Genomic DNA, 26799 nt, shown 5'->3' on the forward strand with positions numbered 1-26799 from the left:
AGGAACAGGTGAGCATAGCTTCACCCATGGGGCTGTAGCAAGACACACCCATGCACGAGACACCGACCCTCAAAGCCAAGAAGGGTGGGGAAAGCTCTGCGACATTTCTGTGACTGAGCACATCAGTATCCAGCTGGGGAGTGCGACTCAGTCATGTGCAAGGTTGATCTCCCACAGATGGGCACCTCACTCTCACTACCAGACACATCACATTATGCCCACAGCCAGGAGACAGCTGTATCTCAGCTGGCAGAGCAACGCTGCAAACCCTGGCAAACTAGGCTACTGAGACACACACACAACCCATCATTGATATTGCTAAAGAAGCTACGTGGATGCTACACAGCTGTGCCACCTGGAACCAAAGCCAAGGAAGCCTGCCCAGTCACCACCCAGGGACACATCTCCAGGAGAAAGTCTTTTACCATGAAATCCACCCTGTAAAGTTAGTAGTGGCAACTGATCCAACAGAATCAGTTGTGCAAACATCTACACAGTAACACAAGAAGTGTGAAAAATCAGGGTAACCTGATGCCCCCAGAGGAAGACAATAACTCTCTAGCAACAGACTTCAAAGAAAGAAAAACAGGGAATTTTCTGAAACAACAATATCAACAACAAAACACCAGAAAAACAACTTGAAGAAAACTCAGTGAGATACAAGAGAATACAGACATACAGTTCAAAATTAGGAAAATAATTTGCAGTCTGATAAATTCAGCAAAGAGATAATATCATAAAAAAGAACCAAATGACAAATTAGAGCTGAAGAATACAATAAATGAAATAAAAATATAGGTGAGAGTCTTGTCAATGGACTAGATCAAGCAGATGAAAGAATTTATGAGCTTAAAGACAGATCTTTGGAAATAACCAAGTCAAAAAATAAAACAAAACAAAGGGAAATACACTAATTAATAACCAGAAAAAAAGAATGAAGAAAGCCTACAAGACTTAAGTGACATCATTAAGCAAACAAATATTCACATCATGTGTATTTCAGAAAGAGAAGAGAGAAAAAAATCCATAGAAAATCTGTCTAACAAAATAAGAGATGAAAACTTCCCAAATCTTGGGAAAGATATGGACATCCATATCCAGGAAGCTCAAAGGGCCCAGTTAGATTTAACCAAAAAAGTCTCTCCAAGGTACAGTATTGTCAAACTGTCAAAAGACACAGAGAATTCTAGAGATAGTAATAGGAAAGCATCATGTCACGTACAAGGGACTCCCCATTAGACTAATAACACCTCTCTCCACAGCAACCTTGCAGGCTAACATAGAATAAGACATATTTAATGTGTGTTCTGGGGGAGGGACTGCCAAAAATACTATTCCCAGCAAAGCTGCCCTTAAGAAATTAAGAAGAAATGAAGTCTCTCAAAGACAGACAACACTGAGGAAATCCATGCCCCCCAGACCGGCCTTATGAGATGTGCTTAAGGGACGAACACAACTAGAAGTCAAAGGATGACTCAAAAAAGTACAGAACTCATAAGCAGAGCAGATAAGAACAGAACCAAGCACTACCAATGCAGAAACCGCCAAACCTCAAAGATAAGCAAGAAGAGAGGAAGAAAGAAACAAAGGATATACGAATCAATCAGAAAAAAGGAAACTGACGGAAGTTCTTACCTACCAATGAAAACCTTGAATGCAAACGTATTGAACTTCTGAATTTAAAATCTTCAGACAGACTGAACAGTTTTTTTTTAAGTAAACACAGCAATATGCTGCCTCACTTCACTGACAAAGGTACATATGACTAAAAGTGCCCGGATGGAAGGAAGATTCCCAAGCAAACATGGACCAAAGTGAGCAGAAGCAACTATACCTACCTCAGACACCTTAGATGTTATATCCCAAACTGTGAGGAGAGACAGAGGGTCACCACATAGTAAGAAAGGGATCAGTGTAACTGGAGGAAATAACAATTGTAAATATATATGCACCTAATGTCAGAGCACCTGATTATATAAAGAAAATATTCTTAGATCGAAAGGGAGAGCCAGGCTTCAATATGATAATATTTAGGGACTTCAGTACCCACTTTCATCAATAGACTGATCATCCAGACCAAAAAATAAAATAAAAACCCATCAAGTAACTTGGAGTTAAACTATCCTATAGACCAAATGGATTTAGCAGACATGTATAGACCGCTCCATCTAACAGCTACAGAGTACATGGAACATTCTCTAGGATAGACCATGAATTAGGTCACAAAAAAGTCTCAACAAGTGGGTTTTTTAAAAAAAATAATTGAAATCATATCATGCATCTTCTCTGACCACAGTGGAATAAAACTGGAAATAAACATGATGAACATTAGAAATTGTAGAATACTTGAAGTGAAACAACATGATCTTTAATGACCAAGGAGTCAATGAGAAAATCAAAAGATTTTCTTGAATTAAAACATTTCTTGAAACAAATAAAAACAGAAATATAACACACCAAAATGCATTGGATGGACACAGCAAAACAGTACTAAGAGGACAATTTATAGCAAAAGCACTTACTTAAATAAACAGAGATTACAATTAAACAACCTAAGGGTATAACTAGAAAAACTAGAAAAGTAGAGCCAATCCTAAAATTAGTAGAAGGAAAAAACAAAGATCAGAGTAGAGATAAATGAAACAGTTCTTAAAACACATACAGGTGCACATGTATACACATGCACAAACTAACAAAACGAAGAGTTGTTTTTTGGAAAGAAAAACAAAGTCAATAAGCCTTTAACTAGGTTAGCCATGAAAAAGACCCAAATAAAATAAAATCATAAGTGAAAAAGGAGACATCACAACTGATACTACAAAAATACCATGGATCACTTGGGATTATTATGAATTACTATATGCCAACAAATTGGGCAACCTAGAAGAATGGTTAAGTTTCTGGACATATATAACTGCCAAAACTGAACTTATAAGGAGAAAGAAAAACTTAACAAACCAATAATGAAAAATGAGATTGAATCAATAATAAAAAGTCTTTCAACAAAGAAAATTCCAGAACTGAATTGTTTTACTACTGAATTCTACCAAGAAAAATTTACACCAATTATTCTCAAACTATGCCCCCAAAAGTTCCAAACTCATTCTGTGAGGCCTTACAGCATTACTCTAATGCCAAAACCAGAGGAGGATATAGTAAAAAAAAAGGAAACTGCAAACTAGTACCCCTGATGAATATAGACGCAAAAATTCCAATCCAAAAAACTAGCAAGTTGAATGCAATAGCATATTAAAAAGGTAAGACAGCATGATCAAGTGGTATTTATCCCAGAGACACAAGGATGTTTCAACATATGCAAATCAACAAATGTAATAAGTCATATAAACAGAATTAAGGACAAAACACATATTATCATCTAAATAAATGCAGAAAAAAACACTTAATAAAATTCACTATCCCTTCAAAAGTAAAAAGTCCTCATCAAATTAGAAAATATCTATCTCAGAACAATAAAGGCTATAGATATCAAACACATAGCCAACATCATACATGTTCATGGATTCGGAGGATTAGTATTGTTAAAATGTCATATTGAGGAAAAGATGAAAGTGTTTTCCTCTAACATCTGGAATAAGAAAACCATGCCCACTTTCACCACTTTTATTCAACAGAATACTAAAAATTTTAGCCAGAGCAATTAGGAAACAGAAAAAAATAAAGACCATCTAAATAGGAAAGGAGGAGGTAAAATGTAAATGATATGATTCACATGTAGAAAACCTAAAGACACACACACACACACACACACACACACACACATAACAAAAACTTGTTCAGGACTCAAAATGAATTTGGTAAAGTTCCAGGACATAAAACTCAAAATACAAAAATTAATTGCATTTTTACACATCAATAATAAACTTGCTGAGTAAGAAGTCAAGAAAGCAATATCATTCACAACACACACATAAACCCTGAAATTAATTTGACAAAGGAAGTGAATTATTTCCACAATGAAAAATCACAAAACACTGATGAAACAAATTAAAGAAGATGGAAAAACGTGAAAGATATTCCATATTCATGGATTGGGAGGATTAGTATTGATAAAATGTCCAGATCACTCAAAGTGATTTATAAATTTAATAAATTCAATATAATCTCTGTCATGATCTATTTCTGGGAAGAATGCCCCAAAATAGAAAAAAATCCTAAAATTCATTTGGAACTGTAAAAGATACCAAATAACCAAAGCAATCTCAAGCAAAAAGAACAAACTGAATCTGCTAACCCTTGATGTCAAAACATACTATAAAATATTAGTAATAAGAACAGATTGGTCCTGGCATAAAAACAGACACACAGACCAATGGAGCAGAATAAAGAACCAGAAATGAATCGATGCCTCTACAGCTAATTGGTCTGTGATAAAAACACCAAAAACTTACACTGGAGAAAGGAGTGTCTTCAATAAATTTTGCTGGGAAATTTGGATATCCATGTGCAAAAGAATGAAACGAGGTTCCTACCTCTCACCATTTATAAAAATAAACTCAAAATGAGCCTAAGATCTAAGTGGAAGACCCAACGTATGAAACGATGAAGGAAAATACTTCAAGGCATTGTGGTAAGCAATGATTTTTACATGTGATCCCAAAGGCACAGACAACAGAAGCAAAAGTAGCCCAATGAGAGTCTATGAAACTAGAAAGCTTCTGCAGAGAACATGGTCCAAGCAGCACAGTGCAGGGGCAGCCTGCAGGAAGGGACACGAGGTTTACATACTATGAATCTGATGAGGAATTAACATCCAGAATAGTAAGGAACTCAACAAACAACCCAACTTAAAATGGGCAAATGATGTGAAAGGCACTTTTCCAAAGAAAACATACAAATGGTCAAAAAATATATATTAATGTTCCACATCACTAATCATCAGGGAAATGCAAATCAAAACCACAGTGAGGAGTCAACTCACCCCAGTGGGAATGGTTATAATTAAAAAGACAAAAAAAAAAAAATAACAAATGCTGGCCAGAAGTCAGAGACAGGGGAACGTTTATACACTGTTGGTGGGAATGTAAATTAGGGCAGCCACCATGGAAAACAGTATGGAGTTTCCTCAAAAAGCTGAAAACAGAACTACCATACGATCCAGCTACCCCACTACTGGGCCTCTATCCAGAGGAAATGAAATTCGTATATTAAAGAGATACCTGCACTTCCATGCTTATTGCAGAACTATTCATAGATGAGATACGGAATCAACAGAGGTGTTCATCCATGCATGAAGGAATAAAGAGAACATGGTGCATGTACACCCTGGAATATTATCCAGCCACAAGATAAAATGAAATCCTGTCATTTGAGGCAGTGCAGATAGAAAGGAGAACATTGTGTTAAATGAGACAAGTCAAGCATGGAAAGGTAAGTATAGCATACTGTCACTCATCTGTGGAAGCTCAAAGGTGACTGCATAGAGACGGAGAGTAGACTGGCAGAGCCAGTCTAGGGAAGGTTGGAGAGGGAGGAGGGAAAGAAGTTGGGTGCCAGATTCCAAAACACAGGTGGACGGGTGGCATAAAATCCAGCTTCTGCAGACCAGTGGGGCAGCTACAGTTTACAACCATTATTATGTATTTACAAAGAACTAGAAGAAAGGAGTTTTGTGGTTCTCAAAAAAATAATGTCTAAGGAAATGGAAATGCTAATAACTAGTTTGATCACCATACCTTGTGCACATATATCCAATTACCACCCTGCACCCCCAAGTAGGTACAATTATTATGTGCTGATAAAAAACTTTTTAAAAATCTGATGATCAGGGGGAAAAATACCCTCTGTCTTGTCTGTCTTTAGCTTGGTTGTAAATTCCTTAGGATGCTGGGTGCAGAGCGGGTGCACAAAGGTGCTTCCCCACCTATGGCCAACATCCAGGGCTGCAGTGTTCGTGAGAGAGTTCAGAAGATTGGGTGAGATTCTGGGCAAAACACGGGGCCAGACAGGCCAACCACTGCTGAAACAAGAGCCTAGGAACTAGGGGTCCCTTAGCAAGCCGCCCTCCTAAAAGTCGAGCTTTAGGCAATCCCCCAAGGCCCACCCCACTTCTTTCATCTATTTTAACTAGAAGCAAAAATCACTTCTTCTCCACTGGTCCATACCTAACATGTACACCAACTTGCCTGCTTCATGATTTCTCAAAATAAAAACAAAAACAACCCAGGTAGGACACCAAGTAAGTTTCAGTGAGAAGCGTGAGTATCCGTAATTGGAACTGTTTGGACGGCAGAAGGATAAAGTGCCAATGGTTAAGCAGACGCTTTAACTTCCACTAAAACAAAAGGAGATAAGAAAACCAGAAAGGTCACCTCCATCCCGGCCAGTGGGAAATGGTGAACCACACTATGCTTTTAATCCATAAGGGAAGTTTGATTTGTTTTCTCTTTTCTTTTTGGAAAACCTTTTTGGACACAATACCCTTATTTTATTTGTTTTTATTTTCATGTGGTGCCAGGAATCGAACCCAGTGCCTCACACATGCTAAGCAAGTGCTCTAGCACTAAGCCACAATCCCAGCCCACAGAAGACTGTTTCTTTAGGAGACCTTAATGTGAGTAAGCAGAAGGTGGAACAGCCGAGTCGAGGGACTGGAAGGGCATAGAACTGACCACAGCACTCTGGGTAAGTCACTGGGCTTCTCAGAACTCCAGTTTCTCCTCTGCAAAACAGGAATCTAGATAACAACCCAGTCTCACCTGCGGGGAGGCACCAGGGAAGAGACAGTTGAGTAAGAGCTGGCCTGCAGGGGAAGAAAGGCCATGGACTCTGGGCCAGCAAGTGTTCCATGTGAGAGACGTGTTCCTGAGCAGAAAACACGAGGTCAAACTTCACGTGATACCAGTGAGCAGGAAGGAGCATGGGAGGCCTGTTTGCTTTGATCAAAATAATTGTTCTGAATAAACACTCTCTCATCAGTGTGCTGTCATGTTTTGGGCATCCTACACAGTCTATACCACTTCATGCTGGGTTTCATGCTCCTCTCAGTAAGTGGGCAAAATACTTCACCAGGGCTGAGGTTCCCCTTCCTGTCAATACTGAGAGGGGATCAGGAAGGGTGTCCAGGACGGATCTGTAGGGTCTCAGGGAAAGGCGGCCACTGGCAGGACTCAGGGCTGAGGGTTATGGGACCCGCACACAGCTATATCCGCCATGGCAAGCTCCAGCAACGGGTCCCTGCGACTTGTCCCACCTTGCCCTGGAGAGGCCTCAACCTTCCCAGCAGAGTGGCCAGCCAGGGTGAAGTTCATCTATCGCTCATTTGGGCACTGATCAGAAGCCAGGACTTCACAGTGACGCTGTTAAACAGCTATAGGATGTGGTAATGTCCAGCCAGGAAATTAAGCCAGCAACCTCCCAGGGCTCCCAAACCTATCAGTTTCAGAACACTCATCAGTTGCATTTCATTAAAACAAGGAAAACAGGGTAGCAGAGAGAAACCAAAATGCCTGGATTGTAATTCCAGAGAAGTCCCTGTCTTCTCCCAGCCACATAGCGGATCCTGAGTGCCATCCCCACTGAGCAGGAGGGGAGAAACCCGACAATCCTGGGGGGTATTTATACAGCAGGGCTTCCTCCTCAGCCTATTTGGTTAGGAGGAGCTCAAGAGCTGAGGCTGAATCTCAGGAATGTGTAAATAAAGTGACATTGACACAGACCTTTAGGAGCATTCACCACCCCACTTAGGGCAGAGCTTCTTACTAGTTATTGGGCCTGGATGTCTTTGGTAGGCTGGGAACATTCAGGCACCCCTCCCAGGATACTGTAAGGCAGTAAAAAATACACTGCATTATAAAGGAAACCGAGTACACTGAAATAGAATTATGCAAATATTTTTAAAATGTGATAGATCTTTCTTTTTTATAGTACTGGGGATTGAACCCCGGGTGCTCTACCACTGACCCACATCCCCATCTCTTTTTATTTTTTATTTTGAAACAGGGTCTCACTAAGTTGCTGAGGCTCACCTCCAACTTGCGATCCTCCTGCCTCAGCCTTCTGAGTTGCTGGGAATCTCTGTGGCGTTTGCCACATTGGTTTTTTGGAATGTTCTTATTTTAGTAAACATTCAACAACAAGATCTAACTGCAGGTTAAATAGCTTCCATAATTTTGCGAGGGTGATGAGGGCAAATATTTTGAGATCTCTGGGACAACCGTAGGTTATATGAGTTATCTGGGCTTCCTATCAGTGATTAAGTCGCAGGTACCAACGACAGTGCTGCAGTCTTTGTTGCCACATTTAGAATGGAAAAGTGGTTCAATCTCAGAGAAATGTTGGTGAAATAATGATGGGTCTCTGCAGCCTTCAGCTAGATCACGAGCTCTCATGGAACTCCATCCAGTTAAAACCTTGGACTTCAACACATTTGGCCCCAGGAACAGCTGGGACGTCGTGGGAACAAGCTTCCCCTAGCTCTGCATTCAGAGGACAGCTCATGAAGAAGAGGGCCCGGTGTGGACTGCTTTGCTCTGGCGAGAGGCCCTTGTTCCCTTCCTCAGGCTCAGTTGACACACGTCCTCTGGCCTCTTGGGGATGTGAGGAAGCCAGGCCAAGTGACTTGATCTATTAACCGGACAGTCGATAAGACCGTCAAAACCAGCCAGGGCTGGTTTCCAGGCCTGTCACTCAAGTTTCTATCTCTGACTCAAGGCTCTCACTAGGTCTGACCAAAGGTCCAGGAAAGGACTCTTTCCTGCCATCAGGGACCTTCTCGTGGTCTCCTTGGTTGGTCATGGACACAAGTGCCCAGCTCAGGACTTTCCTGCACCATCTGTGGGGAGTCACTGAAAAAAATCAGACGTGGGAGGTGTGTGCACAGGGAGGTGTGAGTAAGAGGAGATGTTCTGAAAATATTGCCACTGGGTAACTTAAATTCACTTTAGAGTTTAGCTTATATTCTTCATGACAGTATTAAGGTTGGTTGATGAGTTTTAAGTTATTTATTTATTTATTTTTGATACTGGGGACTGAACCCAGGGGTGCTCTACAACTGAGCCACATCTCCAGACCTTTTCATCTTTTATTTTGAGAGAGGGTCTTGCTGAGTTTCCCAGGCTGGCCCTGAACTTGAGAGCCTCCTGCCTCAGCCTCCCAAGTCACTGGGATTACTAATCATTTACTTTAATTGCACTTTTACTTCTGTATGTGTTCATAGAAGATCATAAGAAGTCTCCCTAGAGTTACTGGATATGAAAAAAATAGCACCTGAGAGTCGATCAAATAACCCTTCCTTAGGAACATGGCACCAGAAGAGCAGCCCACTGCTGCAGGGGGCTGGTGTGCTGTGGTCCCCTCATTTGGCAATATTCATGACAAGAGGTGTAGAATTGAACTCGGGGGCATCTTGTTCTCTCCTAGATTTAGGAGAGGGTCCAGAAGGCAGGAATGTGAAAGCAACGAGCAGAGACAACTTCACAGGTCTCTTTTGAGGAGCTTTGCATTTCTGTCCAATTGCTTTTCCCTCCCACTTAAAAAAAATCCTCATGGAATGCACACTTAGGTAAAATCACAAACACTGCAGAAGCAAGCTGAATAAAAGGTGGAAATCCCTCCCTGTGCTGTGCTGCATGCCACTCCGCAACTGAGGAGTGCCGTATCTCTCCAGAACTTTCCCCATGTGCTTGTACATGGAACATATGTGAACACACACACACAGGAATGCAAGTACATGCACACACTTCTTTAAACCAGCGGAAACACATGTGCTAGACAGTTTTCCTGTAACTTGCTTCTTTATTTCACTATATTTCTCAGATGCCTCTCAATGTTTGTACACACAGAACTATCTTTTTTTTTTCTTTTTCTGTGCTGGGGATTGAACTCAGGGGCACTTTACCACTGAGCCACATCCTCAGCCTTTATTTTATTTTTTAAACTTTGAGACAAGCTCTTACTAAGTTGAGGAGGGCTTTGCTAAGTTGCTGAGGCTGGCCTCGAACTTGTGACCCTCCTGTCACAGCCTCCAGAGTCACTGAGGTTACAGTTGCATTCCACCACACCCCACCCTTATCTTATTCTTTTAAACGGCTACATACGATTCCACAATATATATGAATGTGTAATCTTCCTTTAACCGTTTTCATACTGATGGATATTTAGATTGCTTGCAGGTTGAGTTTTTTGTCTGTTTTGTTAGTATTAGAAACAGCACTCAATATTATCCCACCTCCTTTAAGCTTCTAAAAGCCATCGCTGAGTGTGGTTTTCTTCCCTGCCACTGGAATAAGAGCGAAGGCAAGGAGAAGAGGAAAGGGAGAGGATGCCCTCTCTTTTCCTCCTATCCATCACCTTCTGCCCACCTCCCACCATCCTTCCTAAGATATACAAAAGGAGAGCTCCCCCTGCTGGGCATGCGGTTCCTCCCCAGCTCTCCATGGGCGAGCTTGTCTCTGTGTTCCCACTCAGTTTTCAGCCTAGGATGTGTTAAGAACACTTGTCTGTACACCTGCCCTGGAGGTGCATAGAGCGGGGTATCCCCTGCTCCCTGTGCCACGATTAACACACTACAGGGCCCTGGGACACACTTGGTGCCTGAGCTGAATGGCCTGCAGGTACACCCTCTTAGTGTGCAGTGGTCCAGTTACCTCCATCTGTATTAGGATGGTGCATGGCCCAGACAACATCAGAGCCCAGGCCCCGGTGTCAGCTGAGAAGTCTTTCAGCAAGGCTGACGACACAGACTGCAGCAGCCTCTGCGGTGACTTCCCCACCTCCCCTTGCTCCCCTGACTGCTGGGCTCCAGGAGACTGGAGAAGAGCTGTGCCCTTTGTGCCCGTCCCACAGGTTCTCCTTCTGCTTTTTGTTGACATTTTTACCTGTGCCCTGCTGGGTCTCTCCCTGAGCCAGCCCTTGAATCACGCACGTCTCCAGCTGCAGTTCTGTGCAGAGAAGGCAAAGATCACAAGGGCTGGGGAGGCCTTCTGAACTCCCAGACCCCAGGGGTGAGGCTGACCTTCACCTCCTGAATGGGCTCATGCAGTGTCATGGGGACCAGCCAGGTAGTGCTGGAGCGAAGGGTAACCGTGGGATAATGGACACTCACCTTCTGGAACACACGGGGTATGCCAGTTCCTCCACCAGGTGGATGCTCCCCAGTCCACCTGGACAGTCCGCCCCTCTGCTTGCACATCTGCACAGCGGCCCCATCAAGGGGAGCAAGAGGAGGGAGGAGCAGGGTGGGGGGCTGCTGTGGACTCGCCCTTCTTCACCCCTGCTCCTAGAGAGAGCGTCCAGGAGGATGAAGGTCCTCTCCCACTGAGCCACGAAGGCCTCTCACAACTGAGGGACCCTCCACCGTCTCTCTGCTCTGTGCCTGGGAAGAGACACCAGCTCCCGTCACACCTCTGGGGCGCCTGTGTCTATGGAGGGATCCACTAAGGTCAGATGCCTCTCCGCGCCCCCCATTTGCCCGTTTCCTATATAATGAATTAGATTTATCTTTGGTTTTTATAATGCAAATACCTCTGGGAGAGGTGACAGAGCCTTAAACAACTCATTAAATTCGTCCTTTAAAGTGGGTTGAGCAAAGTGGGTTGGGGGACTAAGGAGGGCCAGGGAGAAGGGGTGTGTGTGTGTGTGTGTATGTGTGTGTGTGTATGCGCACACGTGTGTATGTGAAGACTCCTACTTTCCCAGAGGGAATATAGTTGTCAGAGGGAGAAATGGCTCTGGGTTTGCTTTTCACCTGGAGGCAGCTGGCCTCAGGGCCGTCCCCTAAGCATGCTCGGGGTAGGACGGGATGTGGACATCGGCCGGCTGCTCCTACAACCCTAGACTCCCACATACCAGTTCCTCTTGGCCGCCCTCAGGAGATGAGTGTGTAGATCAGCAGATTAGGTCTTCGAAGTGCAGGCTGCCTGCCGGGAGAGGAGCCAGCAGCCCTCCTTAGTAGCCAAGGGGGGAGGGCAGGCTTCAGAGCAAGGTGAATCCTGGGCACAAAGCGCGGTGGCGAGCTCCCACATTGCCTGCTTGTCCCCAGGCCCCCTCCTTCCTGCCTCAGGTGATTTCCCAAGCCCTTGTCCTGCTCCCAGGTGGGGCTGCTTTCAACCCTGACCACCTCGCTGCATGGGGCGCCACCCAACAGCTGTCTCCTCTCAGGCTCCCTCTGCAGCTCGGGCTGGAGGAGACTGTGCAGGGAACAGGCACAGCCTGGAAGGATTGCAGTCCCAAACACAAGGCTGAAAGCAGCCGGCCCCTCTTCCTCTTCAAGACCCCTGAAGCTGAATTAAAGAAGCAAGGCTTCCAACGCTCTGAGCCCTAGGACCAGGGTCAGAGGGCCCAGGCTCAGTGGTCTAGTTGGGCGCTCACTGGCACCACCAACAGCCAGGTTTCCCTCCCTGGGGTCTCCTCTGAAATAGAGTTTTAAAAAATGAACCAGAGTGGGCATTGTGGCCTCTGCAGTAATGACTGACCGCTGACAGCAGCAGGGCTCTGCTGACCCTCAGAGGGGCTGCTTTTCCCATGGGGCGTGGGCAGTTCTCTCTGGAAGGTCACACAGACCAGAGAGGTAATGGAGAATAGGAAAGCAGGTTTGACGGTAAGATTTAATAAGGCCTGACATTTCCAGGCCTAATCCTCATATATATTCCATTATGGTGATGTCCAAGACAGACCACCGAGATGAGGCCATCTATGCACACAGAGGGGCTGAAGGCGGGTGGTGGAGGGGAAAGGGAGAACTGTAGTCATAAAAATAAGGGCTATCACAAGTAATCGCAACAAAACTCAAAAAAAAAAAAAAAAAAACAAGCCCTGATTTCTAGTTCTCAAATAGCATCCCTTAAATTATCTTCCAAACATCAGTGAAACCCTAAACTCAGCTCTTCATGCGATTAAAACAATAAAATCCAGTGCAAAATTGAGCATGTTAAAAACCACGTCATGAAATGGTGTGGTGGAAAGCCAGGGAGGAGAAGGAGAGCTAAGAGGCTTCCTCCCGACTCAGCCTGGACCTGACCCAGGGCAGTTGGAGCCAGCTGCAGGGCCTCTCTGGGGCTGGGCGGAGAGTCTTCAGAGATTACAACAAAAGAGAGCTTAAAACTTGCTTGCAAAAGCCAGCAGCTCCCATTCTTGACTGTTGGAGCCCAGAAAGCCAGGCCTGGGTCCACCCTGCCAGTGGGAGGTTACATCTCATTAAGGCATGGTGCCATCTGCCCTCCACGGAATGAGTGAGCTTGTGCAATTTTTGGATGGTGCAGTTCTTTAAAACAAAGTGATAAATTAAAGTGGCCACAGTAATGCAGCAAAAATGTTCCACGGATGGAAACCATGGCCATGGTGTTCAAGGCAGGGGCGGCTGGAAAGGTTCAGCGTCATCTCTGGGCCGAGTTACAAGAGTATCAGGCCTGTCCGTCTGCTGTTGAGGTCTGGAAGCTGTGCTGTGTCCGTGGCCTGCCTGGGCAGGAGAAGTTTCTAAAGAGAATTTTGGATTGTTTCTGGATCCCCAGTTAACAGAGAATCCATTGAGGGGGAATCATTTTCTTCCCAGGAGTCCCTGCCTGGCCTCACCAGGCCAATGTCCCATGGTTCAGTGGCCCTGCTTTTGGTCATCTCCAGCAGCTATCCGCTCTCCCCAAAGCCCAAGCCCTATTTCTCCACATGGCACTTTGCTAGGTCCCATGTCCCAAGCACCCTCATGGCCCAGCTTGAACCCCTGCAGTTCCTGGGTGACCCAGTCTGTGCTGGCAGTTCCTTTCTGTCCTCTCCAACTGCACCAAGGGTTGCACCTCATGGGGCCCAGCTGGGTGGCAGGGAGGAGGGTGTCCTGGGAGCAGCATGGATGAGGCAGTGGAGCATGCCCAGTGATGCCCAGGAGTGGGAGAGAAGGAGGGAACATGCAGGAGGAGGCAGGTGGTTGGGTTCAGATCCTCCCCAAGAGGTCACCTCCCCAGGAGGTCAGTAGCAGCCCACGAGCTCACATCCAGAAGCCTCTGTGATTGCCTGTAGCATCACAAGAGAAGCTAAAGCAGAGCAAGAGGGGACGAGGAGGGTAAGAAGTCAAGGTAGCTTGGGAAAGCGTTCTGACTTTGGTTCCCCTAGCAAAGGGTCCCTTTCTGTCATTGCCCCATCTCTGCTTGTGCTTTGGAAGATGTGTGTGTGTGTGTGTGTGCGTGTGTGTGTGCGCGTGCACGCATGCACGCATGTGCCTTACTGGACTCCACACTCCCTGGGGTGGTCCTAACACGGGTACTGTCCCCAAAGGTCTCCATGTTAGAGGCTTGTGGTACTTTTGGAAGGTTCTGTGGGTCTGTAGAGATGGGGCCTTGCTTAGCCGTACAACACCAGCTTAGCTGCCAAGGCCCTGGGTTCGATCCTCAGCATGCCCAGCAGCATGCACACATACATACACACACATACACACAGTGCAGATCACTGGGATGTTCCCTCCAAAGGAGTCCTGGAACCCTGGGTCTCTTCCCTTGCTCTGCTCCTACCTGGATATTCGATCACTTGGTTGCTCCTTGGCACACTCCCATCTTGACGGGTGTCCTCCCTGAAGGCCAAACCAATGGGGCCCCCCAAACTGTGAGCTATGTGAACCTTTTCTCTTCAGAAAGGGAGTCCCTCTGGTGTCTCACTGTAGTACTACAAAGCCCGCTAACACCCTCCCCAGGACAGGCCTGCCCTTTTCATCCAGCCTTGTCTCCAGGGGTGAGCCCAGGGAGTCAATAAGTGCGTAAAGGATACGCACCCTCAAAGTGCTGGTGGCGTTTACAAACCTGTTTAAAGAACAGTGTCCCCACAGTGGGGTGTTAAGGAGGGAGTGACTTGGAGTTGGCACATGACTTTGAAGCTTGAGATGGTTCTGGGGTTTGTTGGGATTTCTGTGGGAGGGCTCTATATTTTGTCAGTGAGGATGCCTCTCTTCTCCATCTTGGTGCGCGTCCAGGTTTTGCGTTCGTGCTGCCCGTCAAAGACCATCTGAGAACCCCCACCCCCACCCCCGCAGCAGCACAGTTTTCTGGCGTGTTTGGCTCCACAGCTGAATCTTGACCTATGGTTAACTGAGTACCTAGTGTGTGCCAGGCACCACCCTAGGAAGTCGGCCTGTGTCCGCTGGATCAGTCTTGTGGGATTGGGGAGCCAGTCCAGCCAGTCTGACTTCACGGTCACCGCCTGTGACCAGTTCAGTCCACCACACTGCCCACCACCCCTTGTAAAGAATCCTATGATGTGATTTCTATTTTGTTTTGTTGAATATATGATTTAGAAACATTGACGATAATTTCAAACAATATGCATTTTTATGTGTTAACTTTGTGTTCCTTGTTCACCTTTGCATGACACTTCAAATAGGGCTGTGGTTTGCCTCAATTCTGTATGTACATCTAGAAATAATAACTTAAACAGCATCCCTTCACCTGGCCCTGGCCTGCCATTCAGTGACAATAACACACCATTACTCTATCGATTAATTTTACTTAATGATTATTTTGTGACTTTTTAACATATTCCCTTTCTCCCAGTTTATTAATTATTTTCTTGGATATGAGCCCCAAACAAGCAAATCTATTACTTATTGAAGAAAACATTTACATCAAATTATCAAGGAAGTAGAACCAGGTGTCAAATGTTGAATCTGAATGATAGGAATACAGGGAACTTTCTTTTGATCACTTTTTTTCTGTTCCTTTTTATATAATCACAATGTAAAAATATGTAATTTACCCTACATTTTGAAAAACTCTGTACAATTATGGTATTAGTTAAAATAAAACAGACTGAAATACCCACAGAAGGCTTTCTGCACTGTAGAACCACCAGGGCTGGTCTGAGTGCCGGCCCACATGCAGAGGCCCTCTCACCTTCTTTTCACCCCTCAGACCACAGCAGAGGCAGAACCAGGGATTCCAACATGTCCATCTGTCCTAGAGTACCGTTATCTAATGACAGTCCAGAGAATGGAATCTGGGCGTCCTGATGCCCTATTCTCTCTTTGTTCCTCAGATCCCAAACGAGCCAGCTTCCTGAAATTTTCTTTCTAAGGAGATTTCATGAAGCTGGCATGGTGGCCCACACCTAGAATTCCAGCTCCTTGGGAGGCCAAGGCAGGAGGATCCCAAGTCCATGGTCATTATGGCAACTTGGTGAGACCCCGTCTCAAAATTTAAAAAAATAAAATAAAAGAATAGCCTGGGATGGAGCTCTGTGGTGTGGGGGGGGGCAGGTTCAATTCCCAGTACTTCCTAACAAACTAAAGGCTTCCCAGAACAGTGAGCTGGGAGCCAGCTGACCATTAACTCCCACCAGGAGGATCTGAAGGACCAGCTTCCGCACACAGCTGGGTCTGTCCTGGAACCGGTTCTGAACCCTCCTGGGTGGCTGACTCCTCATCCAGTGCATCTCCCCACTCTGCCCATCTGAGGCTGGGCCTTATTAGTCAGGCCAGAATCAACGTCCCTGGACTCCCACACTGTAAGCACTGCCCCCTCCTCTTGCAACAGCAGCCTGCCAGGGCAGGAACGAGGTCAACCTTTGTGGGTCTTTCTGCACTGTGACCCTGGTTGGAACAGTCCCCTGGTGCAGAGGAGCATGCGCTGTCCTTCCAAGGACAAGCCCAAGCCCATGCTGGCTCTCCAGAGCCTGGGGGCACTGTAGGCTGGATGCCAGGCGCCCCAGCAGGGCCTGAGCAGCATCACGAGAATGCCAAGCTGGGGTCTGTTCTGATCATGGTTCCCTCGGTGCTTCCTCTGGGCTCCCAGGCTTTCAGAGGTGTCCTGGGCACACTGTCCTGCTGCCCTCTTGGTACTCAGCAAGAAACCCTTTTAATAAAAATGTCCAACATTCTGGAGATCTCAAGTCCCTCCCCTGGCTCCTCAGAGCCTCAGCTTGTTCAGCCTTAAAAGTCAGCGACTGACTCAGCTGGTCTCTGAGGACCCTCTGGCCCTAAAGTCCAATGACGAGACACATCTGAGGAAACCCTTGGACACAGGAAACAGGCACTGGAGTTTTCTCTCTTGAAACTTGGCTGGTTATCTATGCTCTAGTGGGGCCAGGGGCCTTGAGTGGGGCTGCCTCGCACTGGACATGACCTCTGAGGAGGCTCCCAGTCCACTGCATGCCTCAGAAACTGGTCTGTCTCAGGTCACTGGAAATTTGTTTTTTGCAAAACTCAGTAAACACTTGTAATGTAAAATAAAAGCAAATTGAAAAGCACAGGGAGCATATTATGAAAAATCAACAAAGCAGAAATATATAGAAAATCATGTGCATATGTCAACAGTTACAAATATCATTTTGGGGGTGGGGTTATTCTACTAGCTTTACTTCATTTTGTTTTTTTGGAAATGGGATCAAATGAAACACATGACTCTGCTTGCTCCACTGAATAATGTGTGTTGGAGTTCTTTGCTGCGCTGACCCATGGGCTTTAACTGCTGCCCAGCAGATACATCAAGTTTTGTTTGCTTCTTTTTGTTAACCACTTTCTCCCTGATGGACATGTAGTTTGCTTCTAGGGGTTTTGCTCTTGCCAACAAACACTGCAGAAAACTACCATTTTGCTCACCTACTGGATAATTTCTCTAAACTGGATATTTAGAAACTGAATTATTGGGGTTTTTGCAGTGCATGTTTTACATTTTTAAAAAATTTTACAATTGCCTGACAATATGGGGGGAATCCTGCGTGTGCACAGGAGCGGCCGGGGAAAGTCAAGTCCTGGTGCAGGAGGGCCAGCTGGTGCTGGAAGCAGAGGCCAGAAGCAGGTGGGGATGCACTGTGAGGGAGGCCGCAGTACAGTGTCCACTAGGCAGGGCTGAGGCACGCTCGGCCCTGGTTCAGGCTGGGCCCGAGGTCGCAGAGCAACTGCGCTTCTGGATGTATGGTGGGACAGAGCTTCGCTGGACACTCCCAGACTGCATGTCCAAAGCCCCAGTCTTCCTGCCACGTCCCCGGCACCCTCTGCTGACGAAGCTGGACACCGTGTCTCCATCTCAGAGCAAGTACTGGAAGGTGGACCTGGGCTGAGGCAGTGCATTGCCCGCTGGATAACTGGCGGGATGGTCAGTGGTGGGTCCACTCCTTCCTGGGGGCTGCAGAGGGTGATACTCTAGCTCTTCTGTTAGCTTCTGGAGGGAGTGGGTCCCCACGTCCCCTCTTGGACAGCAGAGCACAGTGCATCCACTCCACTGACAAGATGTGCCTCTTCTCACCAGGGTGGGCCCTCGAGTCCCGGTCCTCGGTGCTCTAGGTCTGGTCTGAGCTCCGCTGTGGCCCCGCTGCGCCCTTTCTTCCTGGTCCCTGCTTGGCTCCAGTGAAGCTGTTGTCTTGTCCCTCCTGAGGCCTCTTCCGCCCACGCGTCCCCTCAACCGAGGGCACAAGTGCTGCTTTCCATCCCTCTCAGCTGACCTCGAAGACACCCCTGCAACGAGTGGTGGTCAGTTCTGTGGACAGGGAAGGGAGCCCTAGAGGAGAGGCAGGCACTCCAGGCCTGGCAGCTGGTAAGGGACAGCTGGGATTAGCGCGTGAGGCTGCTTAACCCGACCCAGTGCCGGGACCAGCAGGGCTCACCCACCTCTTCCGACACCTTCAGGCCGCCTGGCTTCTCGTCACTTCTGTGTTGTCTTCTCAATTTCCAGGTCACTGACCATGTTCTTCAGGTTGTGTCCTCCTGGCCTCACCGCTGGACACTCTCTGGGATCAGCCCCACAGCTAACCCAGGCCTGCATTCCAGGTTGGGCTTTCTCTGGCTGGAACCTGGAGCCACCAGATTGCGGTTTATTGTTGCTCTCAGACAGGTGGGACACGAGCCAGGCCCCTCCAGTCTGGAAGGTTCTGTTTTTACCCCCCTACCTCATCATTCCTTCCCTCCCAGCCCTGCCCAGAGGGACTGAGGACAGGACAGGGAGGTCTCTCAGGGGCAGGCATCCTGGCAGGGGGTGGGAAGGGAGAGCACAGACCCTCCCTGAGACCTGCTCTCTCCATCTGCACTCCGGGAAGCCATGAGCCAGCTTCAGGTCAGCTGTGGGGACAGTGAAAATCCCACCAAAGTCCTCCTTCCCTCTCTGGCTTCTGGGCCTACCCCTCCTCCTCCAGACGCACTGGCTCCTGAGCCCCTCCTCCACCCCACTCCTTCCTCTGCCCCTCTCTCCCTCCTTTCCTTCCTCCTGCCCAGGCTTTACTGGCAAAAATCAAACCAAGTAACAGAGGAATGAGGAGCAAGTAAACAGCCACCCACCTTCCCTCCAGGCCCTGGAAGCAGCTTCCTCACCTCCGCTGACAGCCTCGTGTATCAAAGTGCCTGGCTCTTGTTCAAGGCCAGCGGCAGTGGCCCCAGAGTTATTGTGCCGAGATGAAGGCAAATCCAGGCAGTTTCTATTTTTAGGTGCACTTGTGTTTCTGGAAAAGCCTGTACATCCCATAATAGGAAATCCTGAGAGTGTGAAGACTGTTTCCTGCCAGTTGAAGCACTGTTGTCTTTAGCTGTTCTGACCACGGCAGAAAACCTCCAGTACAGGGCGGAGATGGAGGGTGGGGCAGGCAGAACCTGCCGCTGGAGCTGGTGAGTGAGGAGAGGGACCGACAGTCTGGATAGCCGCAGAGGTGGTCCAAACTGCGGTGAGTGCGGGGCCTGGGGAGGCATAGCGGGACCTACCCCCTAATCTGATCACTTTGAAAAATAGTTGTGGGAACAGGGTCAGCTGTGTGCTTGTCATAGGAAATGGTGCCTGGTGAGGTGGCTCTCTTAGTGGCCCTGCTGGAGGGCAATGGCCAGTCTTTGGTGACAGTGCTGGTAGAGATGGGGCTGGTGTTGGCCAGGTTAGAGAGTCACAGGTCCACTTATTTTAAAGTGAAACTGTTCTCAAAATGTTCTCCCAAAAGGTCCAGAAGGTCCTGAAGCCATGTATCTCACCCTTCCACGCGCACAAGTCACCTGAGACTACTATGCTCAACGAGGACTCTCATTCAGTAAGTCCAGGACAAGGGCCTCTGCACTTTGCCAGAAAAGTGAGTTTCTCCAGCTGCTCACTGTGCCCTCCTCTGCACAGGCTCAGGGCTGAGGTGTCTTTCCGCTGCTCCACATTCAGCGATTCCTTGTGGGTGGCGTGGGTGGCCGTGGGGAGACCCTGCACAACACAGATGCCCGCAACTGCTCTGTGCACACCTCAGGTGTCTTCTCTCCCCTTCCTCTTGTGGGGAGCTGGTCTGCCCCAGCAGACAGTGGCCAAGGGCGTGACCGCTGGACCACTATGAGACTGATCGGGACCTGGTGACAAGTGGTTCTGTGTGCTCCATATGTTGGGTTCCTGAGGGTGTGTTGGCCTCACCATCACCCGTATCCACTCAGATCCTACGTCCAGCAGCCTTAAGAGATCCTCTCTCCTTTCCTGAGTGTGGCATTACTGAGGGAATGGCCAGCTTCTCTGGCAGGAGTTGAGAAAGAGCTGCCACGTGTGTGTGTGGTGTGGTGTGTTGCAGGACCCTTCCTCAAGGGTCTCCTTCCTTTCAACCCGTGAGCCCTGGACCGTGGAACGGATTCATCTAGCACTGGGCAAGGGATTGCAGGTTTCCAGTGCAGTGAGTGGTGCCTGGTTTCTGCTCGTTTGATCGTGATCTTCTTGGTTGTTTTTATAAGGTGATACCCTCACTGGTTGCCCACGATCTCACCCTGGCACACCTTAGCTATTAGCCATCACCAGGGGTCCCTGAAGGTCAGACCTCCAGCTTGTCTTTCTGCCTCATTTCCCATTATGAATCATGACAATTACTTCCGCCTTTCCTGTGCTGGTCCAGGGCCTCCATGTAGCCTTTGTTATTCCAATAGCACAATCCCCATTGTCTCTGAGCCCAATTCAAAGGCAATATCTCCTACATGCAATATTGACCTCCCTAAGACAGCCACCACAGAGCCTCCCAGGGAAGCAGGTGTCTCCATAACTACGGGACTCCTTAGTACCCAAGTAGAGGGTGTGTCCTCCAGGACCTCACCTGAGCTGTGAGAGAGTGCCCCATGTCAATTGCTCTGCCCTCCCCTGCTTGTCTTCCATCCCTGCCTGCCCTGCCTCCATCCTCCGAGAATCCACCCCATCCAGGAGCTCTCATTAGCCAGGCCCTGGGCTGTCGTGGTGAATGACCCCTTTCTTCCTACAGCAGGAACACTCCTTCCCTACCCAAGCGTTTCTTCAACTTGGCCATAATTATTGGTAGCAAAGAGGAGAGGCAGGATTGGCTCTTCAGGGCAGCAACATTGTCTGGGGGACCTGGCTCAGGGAGAGCTTTTCCTGACTCCTGGGTGGGGAGAAGCTGCTCCTCTCTAGTGGGTGGGAAGGGGCTACTTCTGCCAGCCAAGAGATTCTTGGGAATCTGGGGGTTGAACACTCTCAGGCATATCACCCCCAGCTCCCTGTTTGGCTGCCAAGTCCACTCCTTATCAGGGTTTTCACTGTCCCATAGAAACCCTGCAGGGCTGTAACTTCAACCTCCTTCCTTCCTCCAACACTCAGTCAGGACCTAGATCTGACAGTCTTCATGATCTGCAGGAGATGAAAGCACTTAAATGGCGCCATGAAATCTTCTGGCCTTCACACTGTGTTCCAAGTTTATGGTCAGCTGGCTTGAGCCTGTCATCTTCTTTGGGGTTTCAATTTCAGTTAACTAATCAACTCTGGTCTGTTGCTGCCATATCTCTAAAGTGCCGGCGCTCTTGCATTAGCAGGATGAATCTCCTTCCAGCAAATTCCATCTCAATTCACTGCAGATGACAATTTCACAGAACTTATCTGCAAGATAAGATGAAAAGCTTTCAGAGTCTTTTGAAACTCCGCTTAACACCAGCATTGGGGTCTTGTTCCCTTTGGGCATGTGAGTGATTCCATTCCAGACCCCCATCCCGAGGGGTCTCATCCCAGGCCCACTGCTGGTGCCCACCGTCCCAGGATGGGTACTCCCTGAATCAGACCCTTACACAAGGATCTGAGTGCAAGGCGTTTAACTGCAAAAGGATCCAGAAAGCACTAGCAAAGATGGAGCAGGGCATGAAGCCAGTATAGGGCGTGGTGTCCAGCAGGAACCTCCGTGGAAGCCTGGGGCTTAACTATGCTGGGAAATGGGCAACACTGTTGAACAGCATCACTGCTGCCCAGAGATGAGGAGACACCTCCTGTCATGGCTGAGCGCCACTTCTGGGGGCATTCACTTGATGGCAGCCCAAAAAGCCCAGAGCAGAGAACCAGGAGTTCCAGTTGAAGAACTGGCCATCTCCCTGCAGGGGAGGTGACCCGTGGTTCCAGAGACACCTTGCTCTGGGATGCCAGGAGTGGCCCCCTGGTGGAAAAATCCCACACACCAGCTCCTGTGGATTAACACTGTCCCTCTGGGTAACAATGCTGCATCCCAGGGAAGAAAATCCCTTGAAGGGTTGCCCCTTAGGTGAAAACTTCAGGCACTGCGGTAGGAAGGTGACCTCATAGCATGCAATGAAGACTGTGGCCTGGGAGCCAAGTGACATGCTCGGGTGGCGGCAGACTGGGGGCTCCATGGTGGGCCTTGTGATCCTGTGTCCCTAGGCCAACCTGTCCTGTGAGCTGCCCCACGCACTCACTGTGAGAGGGCACCTGGGAGACACGTGCACACACCATCCTGATGCTGCTCAGAAAGTCTCACACACAGGAAAACCTGAGGACTCTAAGGTGTCCCGAGAGGGAATCAGAGGAGCCCGAACACTTGCGGGAACGTCTTCAAGTTAGAAGGGTTAGGGTCCTGATCAATTCCCTAAGTCAGCATCCTCCAATCCCTGGGATTGGCCCTGCAGGAGGCCCCCCCCCCCCCCCCCCGTCCAGCGGGCATGCAGTGACCTTCTAGGCCCACAAGAGGGAGCCAGTGGCGCGGGCAGCTGTCGGCTGCACCAGCAGGAGGCTGGGCGCGGAGCCCAGGTGGGGAAGGAAGAGGTTCTGGGGTGCTGGACCGAGGCCTGAGAGAGACCCAAGCTCCGAGTGATGCAGAGGCGCTGACGTTTGCATTAACCGCGTTTAACGTAAAAACGCGTGCGTGGGGATTCCACGGTTTACTCGCACTGCCGAGTGTGAGTGGTTTTCTGGACTCAGCGGACGAACGAGTGCAGACGCGGAGCGCAGACGCGTGGAGAGCCGAGCGCCGGGAACCCCGCGTGCGCGGCTGCCGGGGAGACACGCGAGGCTCCCGGCCAGGCTGCCCTGGCCTCCGGACCTCCCCGGCCTGTGCATCGCGTTCTCTGTGGTTTCGGCCGCCGCGTGGCTGCCTTGAGCCTGCACCCAGCAGACAGGAATCCGCAGGCATCGCCCACGGGGCCGCGGTTCCCACCGGACTGTTGCGATTCCGCCCTTCACGGAGAGAAGCCCTGAAAGCCTGATGCCGCAAATGAGCTACCGACTTAACTGTTGGAACTTCACTAGAAACAACAGCGAAGCAGCCATTGAGGTTGCCCCTCGGAAACCTCTATTTAGAGAATGCGTTCTGTGTGTCCTAGGGACACAGCTGTAAAGCAAGGAGAATAAAGTTAATCAAACACCATAGACCCCATATATCTAATTGACACTTTCTCTGTAAACCGCAAGAATCGATGTATTTATTCCAGGAATACCCAAAGCACTTGGCTTAGGAAATCACCTTGAGTCCATTTAGGAGAAATAAAAATAAAATCAATTTATGCCATGCCTTTTTGGGACGCCAAATATTACTGAAGTGTGTTTATTCATCTGACTTAAGCTGTAGTGACGCAAAGCTTTTCTGGACATTAATCCATCCTGGAAGGATGAAGATCACCACACCCACTGGAAGACAGGGATGAGCAGGAGCCAGAATCTACCAGCCTGGTGCCTTCACCGTTACAGCTGGAACTTTCTGTTGGAAGAGGCTGGCCTCTCTAGCTGCTCACTGCCTCAGGGATCTCCTGCTTCCTACACTGCTGACTGGGAGGAAAGCCTGCAGGTGGGAGCTACCTCGACTCACTCTTAGCTTTTCCCAAGGCTGGTCTCCCTGGTCTGCCACCTGGGAGGTGGGAGTCTCCACCCTCCCCGATGCTTCCCAACAACCTGCACATCACAAGTGCAGAAAGGGCTAATATTTGTATATAAAATTAAAACTAAAAACTAGCACTGGATTCAGAAGCCTCTCTATGAAGGTTGGTGGAAAAATCCATTGTGTGTTCCTCAGGTGATGGTAAGTATGAAATTTGCATGGAACTTCCAAAGCAGATCTTTAGCGTCTTCAATGAGGAGCTTGAGTTTCCTTTTTTGCCCTTCATTTGTTTGCATGAGGTTTTATGCACAAGATGACCCCTTGCAACAAGTCCTTGAGACATTTTCATGATGAGGTCTTCAAAGTTTTGATAGTTACCATTACTGACTTTGCATCTGAAGATAAAAATTTTAAGCCCAACTTTATGACCATTCAAAATGTTACAATATTTGAAATTGCACCCAAAGAGAACCTAATTATCCTCCTTCTTGATTCATCAACAGAGGGAATGTGGGCCTTTTCTGTGGTGAGGGGAAAGATGTGGAGTGCAGTAGAGTGCTTTCAGATTGAGTATTTCAAAGCCAGGGGCCCCACCCTGCCGAAAGCACCACTGTGGTATTTAGCTTGCAACTAGAGTGGAAGGATCTGGGGGATCTGGAGACAGAGATTAGGGCGCTCTGAGGGCTGGGGATCCCATAGGGCTTCCTGTCCCCGCTTTACCCGCTGGCCACATGGTGGGTCTCTGGACCCAGGTTCTCCCACAGCTGCCTATTCCTCGTTCAGACAGGCAGTGCTGCCCCTCAGCTCACGAGTGGACCAGGTGGGGCGCTTCCTGCACTTGCTGCAGATCATTCTGCAGGAGCGAACACCAGGGTAACTTGTGCTGCTCCAGGCCCCTGGGCCATCAGGAGGCCTTGGGAAACCGGGGTCTTGGGAGCACTAGGTGCCCTTCAGAGCATCAGCATGGTGCTACAAACCTCGCTGGGAAGTCGTCTTCTAGGTTGGGCTCAGAAGCGTTACTAACACCACTCAAGCTACTCAGCTAGAGGAGCAGGAAGGCGTCCCAGACCACAGCTCCACAGATATCAGATGCCCGCAGCCAGCTTTGCACCAGGGCCAGGCTCTCTTAGAGCTCACTGGGGTTAGCCACAGCCACAGGGATCTTGCTCTAGGGACCTGTCACTACTGAGATGAGACCAACAGCTTCTTTGCTCTTCAAAGTAGAATATCTAAGATTTGTTCCAGATGCATTTCGAACAATAGCATTAGAAAAAGTGGTCACCTGGCGTAAAGGAAACACCTCATCTGGAAGTTCAGTTTCTCATGCTGGCAAAGCGAGGCTCTTCCTATCCTTAAACAGACTCCCTTTTATCCTCCGGGGAGATTCTGCTGACTTCTGGAAGTGTTCATCAGTGCCAGGTAAGCTAGGCATGGGAGCGAGGGCAAGCACGCCCCCTGTGTGGGCAGACTCTATGGCCTTCTGGCCTCCTGTCCAGAGCCCTGTGGCCTGTACAGTCCTCTCAGAGGCCAGCTAGTGCCTGGGCGAGCCCAGGATTGGCCGGTCAGGAGCGTCTGCCACCTGCTGCCACTTCCCTTCTGTCCCTCCTCCCCATACAGCCTCCCTGTGGGCAGCACAGGCGCCACCTGAGCCCCTGCAGTGTGGCCCATCCCATGCCTTCGAGTGCAGTAAGCTGTCCATGCTTGCGGGTCCTCACAGGGGGTGACTTGTGTAGTAACCTCAGGGAAACACCAAGAATGGAGGCTGGTGACAGGAAGCACTTACCGGTGTCCTCCACACATGGTCCCCATCAGCAGCTGTTCAGACAGCAGTGCCACCATTAACTCTGCATGGCATCGCCCGCACGGTTATGTGGCTGGGAATGTCCATGGGAAGTGTCGCTCACCTCCCCAACTCCATCGCTTCTTTAAGGTTCCTTCCCTCAGAGTGCAGCTGCTGGCGTTGAGGAAGCCTGAAGTTGTCCTCACCAGCCGGGTTCCTGAATTGCCTCTGCTAGCCTCTCAGTGAACAGGCTGCTGGTGACAGTAGGGTAAGGGCCCCGGGTCCCCTGCCCCAGCTCTCCCGTGGCCGGGCTGTAGCCCTTTCCTGTCCTCTCTTGTGGCACCCTCTGGCTCCCTAGTGCTGCAGTGGGAGGACTGGAGTGGAGAGCTGGTCTCCCAGGCCACGAGCAGCCTGTCTGCGATGGCCCTTGGGGCCCCCTCGGGCTGTTGGCGTGCTTGGCCTGGCAGGGTTGCTGAGTCCTGTCCCACCCTGTCCTCAGGTGTCATGATCAGCACCTGGTTGTCAACCCTGCTTCCCTCCCACAAAGCAGAATATTGCTCAACGTGCCTACCCTCTGTCACTGTTGTCCCCTCTGTCCCCACAGTGTCTCTATCTGCTGAGAGTTAGTGCTAGACAGCCCCTTTCAGTCCTTGTGGTCAAGTGTCCGTGCTCATCCCAGCCCCCACCTGGGGCCTATGGATAAGCCATGAAGAAAGTTGGGGTGTTCATTGCTAACCACCACCGGGGAGGCTGGGCAGATGAAAATGCCCCGGGGTACATTGACAAGTGTTGCTCTTTAAAACTGAGAGGTCCACGGCCCTCTGGTTAACCCCCATTTTATACTGGTTAGTTGTTCACAGCCAATGGCAGGCAGAATGCCAAGACAGTCTAAGACCAGCACCCCAGCCCGAGGGACTCACCTTGCATCACCCTGGGTGGGAGCAGGCCCCCCAGTACATGAGCTCTCAGTCCTGTAATTCAGCTACTGATCAATTGGCTGTGAGCTAATAAAGGAGGTTATCCCTCATGGGTGTGACCTTGGGAAGAAGGTGAAGTATGAGATG

This window comes from Spermophilus citellus (assembly GCF_964194105.1).
Source record: "Spermophilus citellus genome assembly, chromosome: 7".
In the NCBI taxonomy this organism is placed as follows: domain Eukaryota; kingdom Metazoa; phylum Chordata; class Mammalia; order Rodentia; family Sciuridae; genus Spermophilus; species Spermophilus citellus.